General features: G+C 38.9%; 1 non-coding gene across 1 annotated transcript; it reads right to left on the bottom strand.

Annotated features, from left to right (window-relative positions):
- Window positions 1-5,375: 5,375 nt before the first annotated feature.
- LOC139309197 (U6 spliceosomal RNA) lies at window positions 5,376-5,483 on the bottom strand. The gene has a single exon (XR_011599844.1). It is a non-coding gene; the product is annotated as a U6 spliceosomal RNA (small nuclear RNA).
- Between the last annotated feature and the right edge of the window lie 10,381 nt (window positions 5,484-15,864).

Raw genomic sequence — 15,864 nt, 5'->3', positions numbered from 1 at the left:
AAAAATGAGACATGTTGTTCAGTAATGAATAACTGCTACTTGAAACCTTGAAACTCTTAATGCATCTTTTAAAAAGCAGTCAAAATGGATATTAAAGCAAATTTTAAGTTCACAGATGTTAATTATGGCAATTCTCACATAGTCTCTCTAGTTTAGGCTAAGCCAGACATTGTCCCTTTTCTACCTGCCTCCCCAAAAGGTATGGTATCTACTCCTCAAAACTGCAGCTGGTCTTACAGTGCTTCCCAGTAAAATATATGATCTTTTATCTCTTGCCAGAAGTTGTCCACACAATTTGGGCAGCTAGAATCTTCAAAAGGTGCTAAAACCAACTGCTCCTCTCATCTCATGTCATTTAGGAATAAATATGTCCAAGACTAGACACTGTTTTTTGCTCTTGCTTCAGATGTTGAAGCCAAAACGTTAGTTAAATTTTCTGCAGTGTCAAAGAATAGAGAAAAATTCCTTCAGGAAATCTTGAAAGAAAATCCTCTGCTTGCATTGCTTGAAAATTCCTGGCACAATTCAAATTTTCACCCCATTTTATTATATACTGTATTTTTCCGGACTATAAGATGCTCTGGACTGTAAGACTCACTTAGCTTTTGGGAAGGAAAACAAGAAAAAAAATCTGCCTCTGTCTCCCAGCAATTTGCCTCCTTGCAACAAACAGCACAGCCTGGTCAGCTTCAGCACAGCCTGATTTAGTATGAACAGCTGATTGGTGGTTGGATCTGCCTCCCAGAATACCAATTGTTCCAGGCTGCGGGGATCGCCACTGCCCATCGCCACCATCACCGCCTATTGCCGCTGCCACTTATCGCTGCCTCTGCATGTCCCATTTTCAGCCTCCATGCATCCCATTTTTGGCCCATTCCAGGTGGCGGGGATAGGTGGCGGCAGCAATCCTTGCCACCTGGAACAGGCCAAAAATGGGACACATGGAGGTTGCAGAGGCTGAAAATGGGATGCCTGGAGGCCAAAAATGAGATGTATGAAGGCCAAAAATGGGGTTTGTAGAGGTGGCAATAGGCAGCGATAGGTGGCGATAGGCGGCAATAGGCGGCAGCAGCGATGGGCGGTGACAGTGGCGACGGGCGGTGGTGATCCCCGCAGCTTGGAACAGCTGATAGGTGGTATTCCGGGAGGCAGATCCAACAGCCAATCAGCTGCTCATGCTAAATCAGGCTGTGCTGAAGCTGACCAGTCTGTTTGTTGTTTGCTGCAAGGAGGCAAATTGCTGGGAAGCAGATGCCAAAGGGTTGGGCCGGGCAGGTGAGCAGGGCTTCAGGGGTGAGCAGGGCTTCAGCAACATTTGCTGTATAAGATGCACAGACATTTCCACCCACTTTTGGGGGAGAAGTACATCTTATACACCGAAAAATACGGGTATATACTCTATATCTAACTTTCTCTATTATCGGTCTATCTATCTATCATCTATCTATCTATCTATCTATCTATCTATCTATCTATCTATCTATCTATCTATCTATCTATCTATCTATCTATTTATCTATCTATCTATCTATCTATCTATCTATCTATCTATCTATCTATCTATTTATCTATCTATCTATCTATCTATCTATCTATCTATCTATCTATCTATCTATCTATCCAGTGGTGGGTTGCTATCAGTTCACCCCGGATCGGGCGAACCGGTAGTGGTGGCGGGAGGCTCCGCCCACCTGCCTGCATGCTTCTGTGCATTGTGCGTGCGCACGTGCGCCCACAAACAAGCCGGTAGCGATGGGTTTTGAAACCTGCCCCTGTGTCTATCTATCTATCATCATCATCTGTCTATATCCACGGTATATGTCTATCATCTATCCAACTTCTGACTTCCACCTCACCAGATGAACCAAGCAAAAGAAGCATGAGAGATAATTTGATTGGAAACATTTGTTTGCAACTATGGGTTTTAGCAAAATTAGCTCAGATATAAAAGTTAACAAATTATGAAGATGCAAATTGATGTAGCAGGGGTGGGCTACTAATAAAAATGGACTAAGATGCCTAGAGAGACAGTTTAGTGTAGAGTACTATGGTGGTTAAGTCACCAGACTAGAAAGTGAGAGGCTATAAGTTCTACTTCAGCCTTAGGCATAAGTCCCTCTCTTAGCCTAAGAAGAAAATAAGGACACACCACTTCTGAAAGTCTTGTCAAGAAAACAGACTAGTCCAGGTAGTCACTGCCAATCAAGAATGAGTTGAAGCAAAGAAGAAAGAAGATGAATAGGGAGGAGGAGTGGGAGAGGAAGAAAAGAGGGAGAGGGAGGAGGAGGAGGAGAAAAAAGAAGAAAATAAGGAGAAGAGGTAAGAAGGTAGTGGAGGAGAAGGTGGAGGAAAAGAGGGAGACAATGGGGAAGGGAGGGGGAAGGAGGAGAAGAAGAAGAAGAAAAGGAGAAGGAGACGAACATAAGGAGAAGGGGAAGAAGGAGAAAAAGGAGGGAGGAGGAGGAGGAAGCATGGAGTTCTGGGAATTGAAGTCCACAAGTCATAAAGTTGCTATAGTTGGCCACTCTCTGATGTAGACAAAAAACCTGGGGGTAGATTACTCCTCTAAATCCAACCACAGATTAAAATGTGTAGCATCAAATAGATAAATTAGCACTAAAAACATTAAAGCAAGCAACATGCAATAAGAAGCATTGCCACATGGTAAATTATGTGCCATAATTATGTGTGTTTGGGTATCCTGTTTTTCTTTAGTTAAAGAGCCCATGTCAAACACAGAGCACAAAACTGGTTATGTCAGTGGACATTTCCTCACTGATATTAAATGTGGGAGCAAACATGCTCCACAACTGATCCAAAGGAGAGATCAGACCTCATACCTAATTAGTCTCTTGAACTTGTCCTTTGCGTAGAATAGAGTGGTCCTTCCAGTTCAGCCTGTTTCATAGCACACCCTTCTGACAAGGTAAGCCATATTAGTTTAATTGACCAGGCTCAGGAAAGGCTGCAAGGTATCATTAACTTCACATTGAAGGTGTATTTGGCCTCGTGTCTTCAGCCACGTTCTGCGACATTGATATTGTGCAACTACCTTCATTTTTTTCTATCCCCGCAGTGATGCCTCTGCTCCACTTTTACTTCATCCACCCTGGTGTGGTAAACAGAACCCGTGACTGCTGTGAACCTTTCTAGTGCTTATGCAGGCCATAATTGTTCTGACTGAACAAGGACTAAGTTGTACCAAGGCAGTCCATCAATCAAATATGCGTCACTGTAAAGGACCGTTCTTTTACTCCAGGGATGTCCAATCTTATCATGGGTGGCTGGGCAATTCTCAGAGTTGAAGTCCACGTCTTAAAATTGCCAGGTTGGGCACCCTGTTATACTCAGTTTATCAGTTGAAGTTGCAATACATGGAAGAGCCTCGGTGGTGCAGCGGACTAAGTGCTGTTAAGTGCTAGCACTTAGCTGCCAGCTGCCTGCAATTAGTGCGAGTTCAAATCTCACCAGGCTCAAGGTTGACTCAGCCTTCCATCCTTTCGAGGTAGGTAAATTGAGGACCCGGATTGTGGGGGCAATAAGCCAACTTTGTATAGAACAACAATGCTTGGGGGGGGGGGCAAAAGCCCTACTAAGCAGGTATATACAAAAAAGTATGCAGGCTATTGCTATAATGCATTGTAAGCCTCCCTGAGTCTACGGAGAAGAGCGGCATATAAATTGGACTAATAAATAAATAAAAATAAACAAGCTTTGATATAAGTGTATTTTGAAGACTCTAAAGTAAGTTTGTTAATTTTTTTTCCAGATTCAAGGTTTCTTTTGTTATTTACTGCTTCTTGTTACAAGGCCAGCATCTAAACGCTATTGTTCATAGATCTGTCTTCATCAATTAAGCAATATATATGTTCACACAGCACATTAGATCACAGAGCAGTCAAGACGTTAGGTTCTAGTGCAATATATGAATACAAATTCATAATTTGTTAATGGTAAATTCTGAGGTGCATAAGCAGTACTCGTAACCATGGCTTGCTGATAGCACAATGCTCAAACTATGGCATAGTACTGTCTCCAAATGTAACTTCATAGCTTGTTGATTACTCTCTTCTTGAACTGGCAGAGAATGAAAATATGCAGAAAGAAAAAGTATTTATCAAAGTGGCATCTTCAGTACTGTTCCGCTCTGGTGCTTTTGCCAATATGAATCCTTCACCGCTGATTTTATTTTAAAAACAAAGAAAGTATGAAAAAACATTCTTCTACCGACTAACTAGTTTGTTTGTTTGTTTTGAAAAGTTTTTCAGCTTTATTTCTTATACACATAACATAAAATATACATTTTCTTATACATAATTAATCCTACATATACATGTTTTCCTTAAAGAAAGCATTAAAATAAGGCATTTTAATTAAGTGCTCTTCTACCCTTTCTTCCCTCATTTCGCAACCCTTCTTCTTCTTCTCTTTCCCTTCCCTCTCTCCTCTCCTCTCCTCTCCTACTTTCTCCTTCCTCCTCTCCTACCTCATCCTACTTCCCCTTCCTTTCCCCCACTCCTCTCTTATTTTCCCCCTTCTCACCTTTTCACCTTCTCTCCTGCTCGTCCCCTACCCTTCCTTCCTCTCCTTTTCCCTTTCTTCTATTCCTCTCCCTCTCTCCCTCTCCTCTTCCTACCCTCTACTCCTATCTCCTTTCTATCTTCTTTGTTGTGAAATATTCTTCTTGTTTGGTATCCGAGTAACTCCTGTATTCTAATAGTACATACTTTCTTTCAATTTCTTTTCAGATTTATTCTATCTATCAGTATTATCATCATAATTGTACATTTATTCTTATTATCTTCTTTCTTTTTCTCCCCTTCCATCCCCCTTTTTCATTTACTCTGGTGTCATCTGGGTTTCTATTTCTTTTTTATCCTCTACCTCGTTTAACTTTCTATTATCTAAATCATTTATCTATCTTCTTAGCTTCATATTTCTTTTCTAGCCATATATAAAATCTTCCCCATGTCTTGAAATACACCGATTCCTCTTTATCTCTTGTTCTTAAAGTTAATCTATTCATTTCCGCACAGTCTAAAATCTTTTTTATTACTTCACCTTCTGATGGAATTTTTTCTGTCTTCCAATTTTGTGCAAATACAATTCTGGCTGCTGTTATTATATGTATAGTTAAATACACATCTTCTTTACTATATCTCTCTAGAATACCCCATAAAAAAAACCTCTGGTTTTAATTCTATAGATTTATGTAATATTTCTTCCAACCATTTCTGTATTGGTATCTAGACCTATAATTTTTTGCTTCTAAACATGATCACCACATATGATAGTATGATCCTGGCAAATGCAAACATTTCCAACATTTGGCTGATTTATCCTTAAACATCTTTGCTAATCTTTCTGGTGGCATAAAAAATATGGAACACTCTCACGAATTTGCGTGTCATCCTTGCGCAGGGGCCATGCTAATCTTCTCTGTATCGTTCCAATTTTAGTATATGAGCTGCTGAAGCAAGCACCCGATTAACTAGTTTGGAGTTAAGTCATCTTAAAAATGATTGTAAATGCTGTAAATTTTATTCAGGAAACAGAAACTACCAAAACTGGCACAACAATGAAAGATGACCAAAGAAAATCAGACTCCAGTAAGGGTTTTTGTTTGAACCTACACTCTGGTGATAAGTAGTGTGTTATACTTATTTCTCCACCCTTATTGCATCATGAGAATGTGCTCAAGCAGCCTTTTAAAAAGTGACTCATTCCCTTTTAATGAATAAGAGGCCAATAAATCTATTTGTGGGGTGTTGTGGGGGCAGAATTTTGCTGATAAAAATCACTCAGATTCACTTTTTTCCTGAACTCTGCATGGGTAGGATCAGAAGAAGCGAGGAGGGCAGTCACATTACCTGGGATTGATTTGGCTTCTTGGTTTTTAGGTGTTTTGTGGGAAGAGTTCTGTGATATGTGTGCTTATCCCAGACACCACTTGGCATCTCTGGAAAACAAAGGCATAAGGAGGGGGTGTCAGTTTGGGGAGGGGGCTCTTCATACCATTTTGAAGGTGGCAATGGTACACCCCTCCTGAAAAATCCCTCTGATAACTTGACAGATTTAAACAACTATCACCCAGTTTCCACAGAGAACAGTTAGATTACAACTACAAAGACTCTGGGAAGATTGATTATCTAGATCCCTTTCAACCAGTATTCATACCTGGGGATGAAAAATACACTGATCACCCTGGGAGACGATATTTTCCAGGGCATGGATGAGGAAGTTCCCACTCCTGGTCCTTTTAGACTCTTCAGTGGTTTCCGGTCTAGCAACCATGGTGTTTATTTGAGTGGTTGCCAAATCAGGATTGGAGAAACACTACAATGTCCTCGACTTACGACAGTACATTTAGTAACTGTTCAAAGTTGCAACGGCATCAAAAAAGTGACATGACTGTTTTTCACGCTTACAACCATTGCAGTATCCCCGTAGTCATGTGATCAGAATTTGGATGCTTGGCAACTGACTCATATTTATACGTCAATGGGGAAGCCGTATTCACTTAACAACCAAGTTCCTAACTTGACAACTGCAGTGATTCACTTAACTGTAGCATAAAAGGTTGTAAAATGGGGCAAAATTCACTTAACAAATGTTTTGCCTAGCAACAAAAATTTTGGGCTCAATTGTGGTCATAAGTCAAGGACTATCTGTATATTGCAATAGTTGCTGGTGTTATTTTTACCTTTTGTTGTTGATGTAAAGTAGTGGGGAGTTTTTTGGTGAATGGGTTCACATCTCTGTCCTTGGATGCAGGAGGTTGTACGTTGTGATCTTTGTACTTTTAATAGGCTATGGTGCAGCAAGAAGGTACTTCCCAATCCCATCTATCTCTGCATCTATTTTCTCTGCACCACAAACTTGTCTAATAATTTTGAGGAGCTGCTGAGGAAAGATGAAGGGAGATGAAGAAGGCCAATTAATGATTGAATTAAAACTCTCTTCAGATGGTTTAAGTCTTAAGTATCAAAAACATCCCAGCCTTTTTAGGAGCCGTGCTGAGTCTTCAGAGAGGGGCGGCATACAAATTGAATTAATAATAAATAAATAATTGATTGAAGTTTATTCCAACTGATATGAACTCATCTGGCCAGGATGCTTAGGGAGATGGCTTACTCAATGTACTGGATAAGAATCAAGCCTTTTCCTAAGACACAGGAACAGGCTAAGATGCAGAACTCAATGACTGGGCTGGGAAGATGTTGCAGTGATGTCATAGAATGCTCAGAGTGTAAATGAAAAGTCTCTGGATAATCCATGTAAATATTTGAAGAAGGAGGATATCTCTAACAACACATTACTAAATTCAAAATGCTGGGATTCTGTGGACATGCATTTTACATTACAATCAGTTCAATGAGTAAATGTTGAAGTATGTGATGTGTTGTTAATTTTTTTTTTAAGTTTCAGTATCTGATGTGTCATTTAAAAAAACATTATGGTATGGTAGGAAACTTTTATATAACTACACACCCATTTTTATATTTTGGAACACTGCATTCCTAAATTGTGTTTATCCTTCATATGTATTCTGACCTAATGGATCATGTACTAAATTAAGCATATTGTGCAATACAAATGCAGAGGAACAAGTGACATCTCATACTAAAATTGCTGCAGTGTCTTAAAACTTTCTGTTATTGGGCAGAAGAAAACTAGAATAAATAAAACTAATATAAAACAGTTAGCATCCTATCTTCCATATTTACTCTGTAATTTTTCCTTCTCAGTATATATAACAAAATTATATAACATTTCAGAAGGAAAACAAGAAAAAGAGCTCCATTATCTTAATACAAAATGGTGCTCTTCAGACTCCAACTTTAAAATGTCCTTGATGGGGATCCAGCAAATGATCTCATCAGGTCTTCAGGAGAAGAATGGAACATTCTATAGAAGAAAAAAAATATGAATATAATGTGTGCATATTCTCTTAAAAGAATATGGATGCATTTATAGCAGGGGTGAAATCCAGCAGGTTCTGACAAGTTCTGGAGAACCGGTAGCGGAAATTTTGAGCAGTTCAGAGAACTGGCAAATACCACCTCTGGCTGTCCCCAGAGTGGGGTGAGAATGGAGATTTTACAATATCCTCCCACCAGGAATGGGGAGAGAATAGGGATTTTGCAGTATCCTTCCCCTGGAGTGGGGTGGGAATGGAGATTTTGCAATATCCTTCCCCTGCCATGCCCACCAAGCCACACCACGCTCACCAAGCCACGCCCACAGAACCAGTAGTAAAAAAATTTGGATTTCACCACTGATTTATAGGAACATGTCTAAGATATCTTTGTTATCCCTGTGGAATCCTCTTGAAGCTGAGAGCTGTTAGTATAAAGACAAAGAAATAACCTGAATTATATCCATAAGGCATTTAAACTGCAAACGTATAGTTTCAGGGGAGATGCAGATAGGGGCTCTCCCTGAAACCTCCAAGTCTGGCTCTTTTTTGACATCAGAACTCCAAATGCCAGAGAAAGGAGAAAGAAGAGAAATGGTCGGGTGGGCCAAAGCAGCAGGCATTGTTCCCCTGCTTCCCTAGGCAAGTCTTGCCTCCAAATCAAGCGTGAATCAGGCAGAGATCAATTCTTTCCAGATTGTATCTACTTTCTGAACCTTATTGAGGTTCTTCTCCTTACAGCAGTTGCTGATTAGAGATCAGTTATGGTGAGACCAACTTAGGGGGAAGATCTAGGAAAGTTGCACATTTTTAAGCTATGTCCATCAGAGGCCAAGGGGTCAGAACCCCTTCAGCAGGTTTTGACCAGTTCTGGAGAACCGGTAGCGGAAATTTTGAGTAGTTCAGAGAACCGGTAGTAAAAATTCTGACTGGCCCCGCTCCCATCTAGTCTCTGCCTCCCGAGTCCCAGTTGATCGGGAGGAAATGGGGATTTTGCTGTAACTTTCCCCTGGATTGGGGACGGAATGGAGATTTTACAGTATCCTTCCCCTGCCACGCCCACCAAGCCACACCCACCAAGCCATGCCACGCCCACCAAGCCACACCCATAGAACCAGTAGTAAAAAAATTTGAAACCCACCACTGCAAGGGGTATATGTCCTTTGGCTTGGACTTTTTTCTATTTACCATCACAAAGCCTGACAGTCTATCTCTACTTCTACTCATCCCAGCACAAAGTCTGTTTGTTGGGGCACTCCCTAGTAGTTTATGTTAGGTGTGATTCATGTGCAGCATGTCTGCCCCCTAATATTTAAGTTGGCAGGCTTATTTGTCTTTCCCTCATCTGCAGTATTGTATAATTTCTCCTAACTTTTCTTTTTAAAAAAGAAGAAGTTGTGGCTTAAGGCTGCCAAGCCAATAAAGGAAACCTCTCCTTTATTCCATGGAAGATGACTCATTAAAAATGAAAGCACTGAGATTTTACTGGCCAAGGAAGGAAAAGAACAAAAAACACTTCCATTATTTTGTTCTTTCTTTAGAACTTGGCAAAATTGGTTCTCTGTTTTAGGTTTAGCATAATACGGAATTTAGAGCTTAGAGTTACAAAAAAAAAAACCCTTCTATTTATTTATTTATTTATTTATTTATTTATTTATTTATTTATTTATTTATTTATTTATTTATTTATTTATTGCAGATTACAACATTTTCAGCATAATAATTATGAAAGCTATATCCATGCTGGGCAAAGAATAAATCAAAATAAAAGAGAACTGGCTGTATATGTCTTGTTGCTTGAGCCTTAAAGTCCTTCAATATAAGATTCTTTGGTCTTTCCAGAGAAAGATTTTAATTAGTATCTAATTTTTAGGTATTACATAAGCATGTCTCAGCTGCTCTGTTTTTCACTCAAAGGAAACTTGACTCCTGATGACTTTTTCGCTGTTTAGGAATGGGGTGGGCTGATTTCCTAGTCTATGCTCTTAAGAAGCATTTCTTTTCAACACTAGCCCTGCTGGCTTTTCTCCAAATAGTTTACTCATCTGTTAACTAAAAGTCCAAATAAAGACCTTGGCACCAAATATGTCCCATTTAACAGTAACAGTTACCAGTATAAACCTTTTAACCCTTCTGTGGCTCATCTATATTCCGGAAACATAGAACTTGATTTTTCTAACAGCCTTGTTTTACATTAGAACGCAAGTAGGCTGCACTGAAGATGGACTACGAAGATTATAGTGGCACCTATCCAGCATGGACCCATATCAACTTCTACCACTGTTAGCTATTAAAATCCATCTGACTTTTAAAGAAGTAAATATTTGTAATTTAGTCTCTCTCTCTCTTGGCTAATATGCTTGAGCCATCCCACAACTTCCTTGTCGTAGACCTAGAGTCATGATCCCTGTGTAGCATGACACAGATGTGGCAACCTACATAGAACACCTCACCTTGAATATTTTTCTTAATCTATTAGTTAGGAATCCAGTTATAACCCTGTTTCTTATTCATGGAAAAGTCTACCTTCTTTCATTCCTTCTTTGTCCACTAATGTAATCAAGTTACTAGTTCTTACTATTTTAGTTTTCTAACAACCAACTTTCAACGTACTAGAAACATGTTTAGAAACATAAACACGCAAAGAAGTGTTGAGTTAAAAATGGGGAAGAATGGAATGAAATGGCAACGATTGTATTGCAAACAACAAAAAATAAGATTCGCACAAGATTGTCATACACAAAATGAACACCTCAGTCTCAAGATGAACTACATACATTTTGGCACCAAATAAAATAACAAGCCCCACTAAGAAAACAATTACACTCCATCTGATTTTTGTGAATTACAGCTGACATATACATAAGTATGAAATATTAGCAATAAAACCAGACAAACTATCACATCACGTTTCTGGGACCATTCAGTAAGGTGCTATTTCCTTCCCACCAGTTCTATCAACATACAAACCTGATAGCTCACAAAAGGTTGTAATTAAATAATCCAGTTTCTTTTAGTCATGATCATGATCTATTTTTCTTTGTATCATATCCTTTTCAACATGTGGACATTCTCACACAGAGACATTAATTCTTATTGTGTCAGCCACAAAAAATTGCAATCCAAGAAAGAAATTTAATAATGGATTCATACATCCAGTATTATATAAGGAGACCATGGCACCCATAAATCTATTCCCTTCAGACAAAATTTAGATGAGTGAAGGTGTATAGAGGGATAACTATTATAGACAGGGGAAGCTTTCAGTTAATGGATGGATAAGCCTTCAAGATGGATGAAGTGCACTTTCAGAAGACCTGAAAGACCAGGTTAGGGACAGATTGTCATGGAGAAAATCTATCTATATGGTCACTAGGAGTCAATGTCAATGATAGCTCATAGTCTAATCAATCAGTCTAAACCAATTGAATTTAATGTGACTTAATCCAAATATAAGATTGCACTGTAAATCTCCCAATTCAATGTAAATTCTGAAATTTTGTTTTCAGCTGAGATGTAATTCAACCCATTTACATTCTGTTCCTTTGGGGGCTGGGTGTGTATTTTTAAAAATTTCTTATATTATCTCATTTCACCCAAGTTGACTGGGATTGAGGACCCAGATTGTTGGGGACAATATGCTGACTCTGTAAACCACTTAGAGAGGGCTGAAAAACACTGTGAAGCAGTATATAAGTCTAAGTGCTATCGCTATTGCTATTGAAGGTAAAGCAAGACTAAGATCTGATAAGTAATTGAAAGGGACACCACTAGACCATACTAGTCTGTAATCAACAGGAATGTGGCCCTGAAATCAAGTCGTAATAGGTGACTCTAGCTAGGTAATCTCAACTAAAAAAACCCCAGCATATTTATGTTTCTGTAGGAGACAAGCTTATTTTTGAAATTTTGCATTTATATTAGCCTGAGTGGCGTAGGAGGCTAATGCCTCCTAAGGCAGCATTTAACATCCAGCTGCCTGCAATTACTGCGAGTTCAATTCTCCCCAGGCTCAAGGTTGACTCAGCCTTCCATCCTTTCTAAGGTGGCTAAATTGAAGACCCAGTTTCTGGGGGCGATAAGCTGACTTTGTATAAATATACAAAAATATGAAGGCTATTGCTTAACGCATTGTAAGCCGCCCTGAGTCTCCGGAGAAGGGCGGCATATAAATCAAATTAAAAAAAAAAATTGAGTGTAGCCTCAAATCTAACTAAAGTTTTTCATTTTTTTCTTCTTCTTTATTTTATCTTATACATCCAACAAACATTAAATCTATAGCGGTCTACATCACAACGTGAGAAGGGAATAAAATTATCCCATTGCATATATAGTGTAACCTACAAAAGTCTATTACATATACCAAGTGACATGCTTATCAAATATCTCTATTTGCAGCTCGATTTGACATCCAATTATACCATTGACTCCAAGATATATAGTAATCTGTGTCCCCTCGTCCTTTCAGTATCATAGTAAGCCGATCTGATTCCGCACAATTCATTATTTTCTGAATTACTACTTGTTTGGGTGGGCTAACATCCATCTTCCAGTATTGGGCCCATGCCAATCTTGCAGCTGTTGTTATATGTAGCAGCAGGTACCATGTTGTTCTATTAACATTTTTGGGTCTTATCCCTAATAAAAATACCTCAGGACACAATTGTATACGCTGCCCCACCATCTCATTAAGCCACTTCTGAATATTCTTCCAAAATTTCATTGCCTCTTAACAGGTCCACCATTGGTGGAAATATGTGCCTTCTTTAAAGTTTTTCATTGTTGAAATCTATAGATGAGCGACCTACCTAACTGGTATCAGATTTCACTTCTTTTGATGTAGGGTTAATAAAGAATAGCATTAAAATTTGGTGATATTGTCCTAGCCATTGTCCTCAAGCCTGACTGACATTCACAGTCTCTCAGGTAGGTTGACTCAGACAGATCAAACACTCCTCCTCTCTTGGGCATGGGCTTTTACATCTAAGGTAGATGTTCCCAATCTCTCCATCCAACAGGAACAGATGGGTTGGAACTCTAAGCATTTTGCATCAGATCTCTGGAGACACAAAACTGGATGGTCCAGTGCCTGAACTCAAATGTACCATCACCTCACAGCTCTGATGAATGGCTGGAATTATCCAAAGCCAATGAAGGTCCTGGATCAAAGAAGAAAAGAAAAAAAATCTTTGCTTCAAGATTCAGTTATGTCTGTTAACCGCTCTTACTAGATGCTAAATTTATTTTTTCTCTATATATTACAAACATTGTCTCTTATTTATAATTCTGTGTTCAAATAGGTCATTCTGTGTTCTTTCAGACTGAGTTAATGATGTAGTTTTCTTAATAATTTCCTAGAAGTTGATGTAATCTGAAAGTCCTCTGTCTACTGAGATCACTGTTTATAACAAACCTGTCTTAGAGACCATTGAGTATATTATTATAAATTGGGTTTATGTATATTTTGAGGGTTTTTTTAAAAACAACACTTGATTTTTATCTTTTGTGAGATTGTTTTCTCTCTGAAAGGGAGAAAGAAGAGCTAAAGTCATAAATACTTACGCTGTAGGATTAGGAAGTTCCATAACAGAATTATTTCCTTAAAAAACATTTATTTATTTATTTTATTTTTTTAAAAAAGTTTTTTTTATTTTTTTAAAACAAACAAACACATAATACACCAATCCTTCCGTGTGTCTTCTGGGTGTTTCTTCGGTGTGACTTCTTTTTTTTTATTACTCCTATCTTCATTTCTTCCTTGATAATTTCCATTTCTCTGTTGCAATATTTCCCCCAAATTACAATACATTTAATATAACATTCTCCTTATTTAATTATCACAATCTTTATCTATATCTCTTTTCTAACCAATTATAAAATTTCTCCCATATCTTATAATAATCTGTATCCACTCTCTCTTTAATCATCAAAGTTAATATGTTCATTTCTGCACAATCTAAGATTTTTTTAATTACTTCCCTTTCCAAAGGGATTTTCTCTGCTAAAACTCGCAATCTTCCGATTTGTAGGCCAGCCTCTTAACCACTCCGCCAACCCTGGCTGGTCCCTCAGAAAGTCTTTGATCCAGTCACAGATGGAAGAGGAAAAATCCAAGTCAGTCATTATTTCTGAGTAAGTGCATCCAACAATTGGAAACGCAAATATTACCTCTACATGCCATTCTAATGCATGAGAACGAAGCCACATTCTTAACTTTATACACACTGAATATTCCCACCTTGACATTTGTGTGTCCACCAGAAACAATTACTAGGTTAAAGCCACCACCTTTTTAGTTATACTCCTACACTTTCTGGAACTTGACAGTACAGGTCCCAAGTTGCATAAAAGCTGTAGCCGAGCTGTGCATATTAACTGAAACTCAAAGACACAAGATAGCCTCATAATGTAAAGGAAGTGGTTACTCAGCATTTACTACTCTTGAAAAGTGTTCAGAGACTACTGTTGGTCCAGAATGTAGCCGCGTGAGCTATCGTGGGTGCACCTAGATACACCCACATTACACCAATTCTCCGCGAGCTGCACTGGCTCCCTATTGGTCTCCGGTCACAATTCAAGGTGTTGGTTATTACCTTTAAAGCCCTACATGGCTCAGGGCCAGGTTATCTTCGAGACCACCTTCTACCACATAGCTCCCAGCGACTGGCAAGATCCCACAGAGTTGGTCTCCTCTGGGTCCCGTCAGCTAAACAATGCCGGCTGGCGGGCCCGCGGGGTATGGCCTTCTCTGTGGCTGCCCCAGCTCTCTGGAACCAGTTACCTCCTGAGGTCCGGACCACCCCCACCCTCTTGGCCTTCCGAAAAGCGGTGAAGACCTGGCTTTTCCGGCAGGCCTGGGGCCGTTGATCTCGCTGTTGCGATCTTGTGAGTTCCGGCCATGAATGGTGTGAATGGGTTTTAATGTTTTAATTTTTAATTGTTTTTATAATGGTGTTTTTTTTTAATGCATGGTAAGCTGCCCTGAGTCTCTGGAGAAAGGCGGCATATAAATTGAATTAATAAATAATAATAATAATAATAATAATAATAATAATAATAATAATAATAATAATAATAAATATACCTGTTCACATTTCGAGAGAAGAGGTGAGTAAAGGGTGTGACTAGAATTGGACTCTGTTCAATTAAAGTAATGTCAAAATCGGTATTAAACAAGAAATGAAACCTGATGCAAATATGCAAGTTTCAAAATCCAAGATAAGAGAGCCAGTTTGGTGAAGTGGTTAAGATGCTGGCCTACAAATCGGAAGATTGCGAGTTTTAGTCCTGCTTTAGGCATAAAAACTGGATGGCTTCGGACCAATCAAACTGTCTCAGGCCAGCCCACCTCACAGGTTTGTTGTTGTAGGAAAACACAGGAAGGAATATGTGTGTTTTCTGCCTTGTTAATTGTAAAGTAATAAAGGTAGGAGAAAAAAAACTTTTCTCAGCAAGAAAAAGAGAAAACAAGATGATTATCATGAACCCTGTACAGCTAGAACCTACAACGGAGTGTAGCAGTGATACGAATTACACTGCATCAAAAGAGCCCTATTCATATGTGCTATTAACCAACAAGAACATCTCATCAGCTTGCCTAAAATAGCTCTGTTATGGGAGGATGTTGAAGCCTGGTTTGGAATACAGGGAATCAAGTGTTCCTAACAAAAGTTGAGTGTTTTCTACCCTTTTCTGACAAGTGCTAAAAAAACAAAACAAAAATGGATGTCATCTGTAAGGAAAACTACAAACCATTTTGGAACCGATGAGCAACATGAATAACTTTTTTTCCCCCTCCTCACATAAAAGATTTGCATCGCGTGGATTCTTTCCATGGCATTTTAACCAAAAGTTACATCATTTTTCAGTCTTCTGAGCAAGAGTACTGCACTTGCGTGCTGCCCTCATTAAAATCAGTCCACTTTCTATTGTATCAAATTGATGAA

Source organism: Pituophis catenifer, unplaced genomic scaffold (genome assembly GCF_029215685.1).
Source record: "Pituophis catenifer annectens isolate HBS135680 unplaced genomic scaffold, rPitCat1.0.hap2 SCAF_1, whole genome shotgun sequence".
In the NCBI taxonomy this organism is placed as follows: domain Eukaryota; kingdom Metazoa; phylum Chordata; class Lepidosauria; order Squamata; family Colubridae; genus Pituophis; species Pituophis catenifer.
Note: the sequence above shows the minus strand (reverse complement) of the source record. Positions and strands in the feature narration are given on the sequence as shown.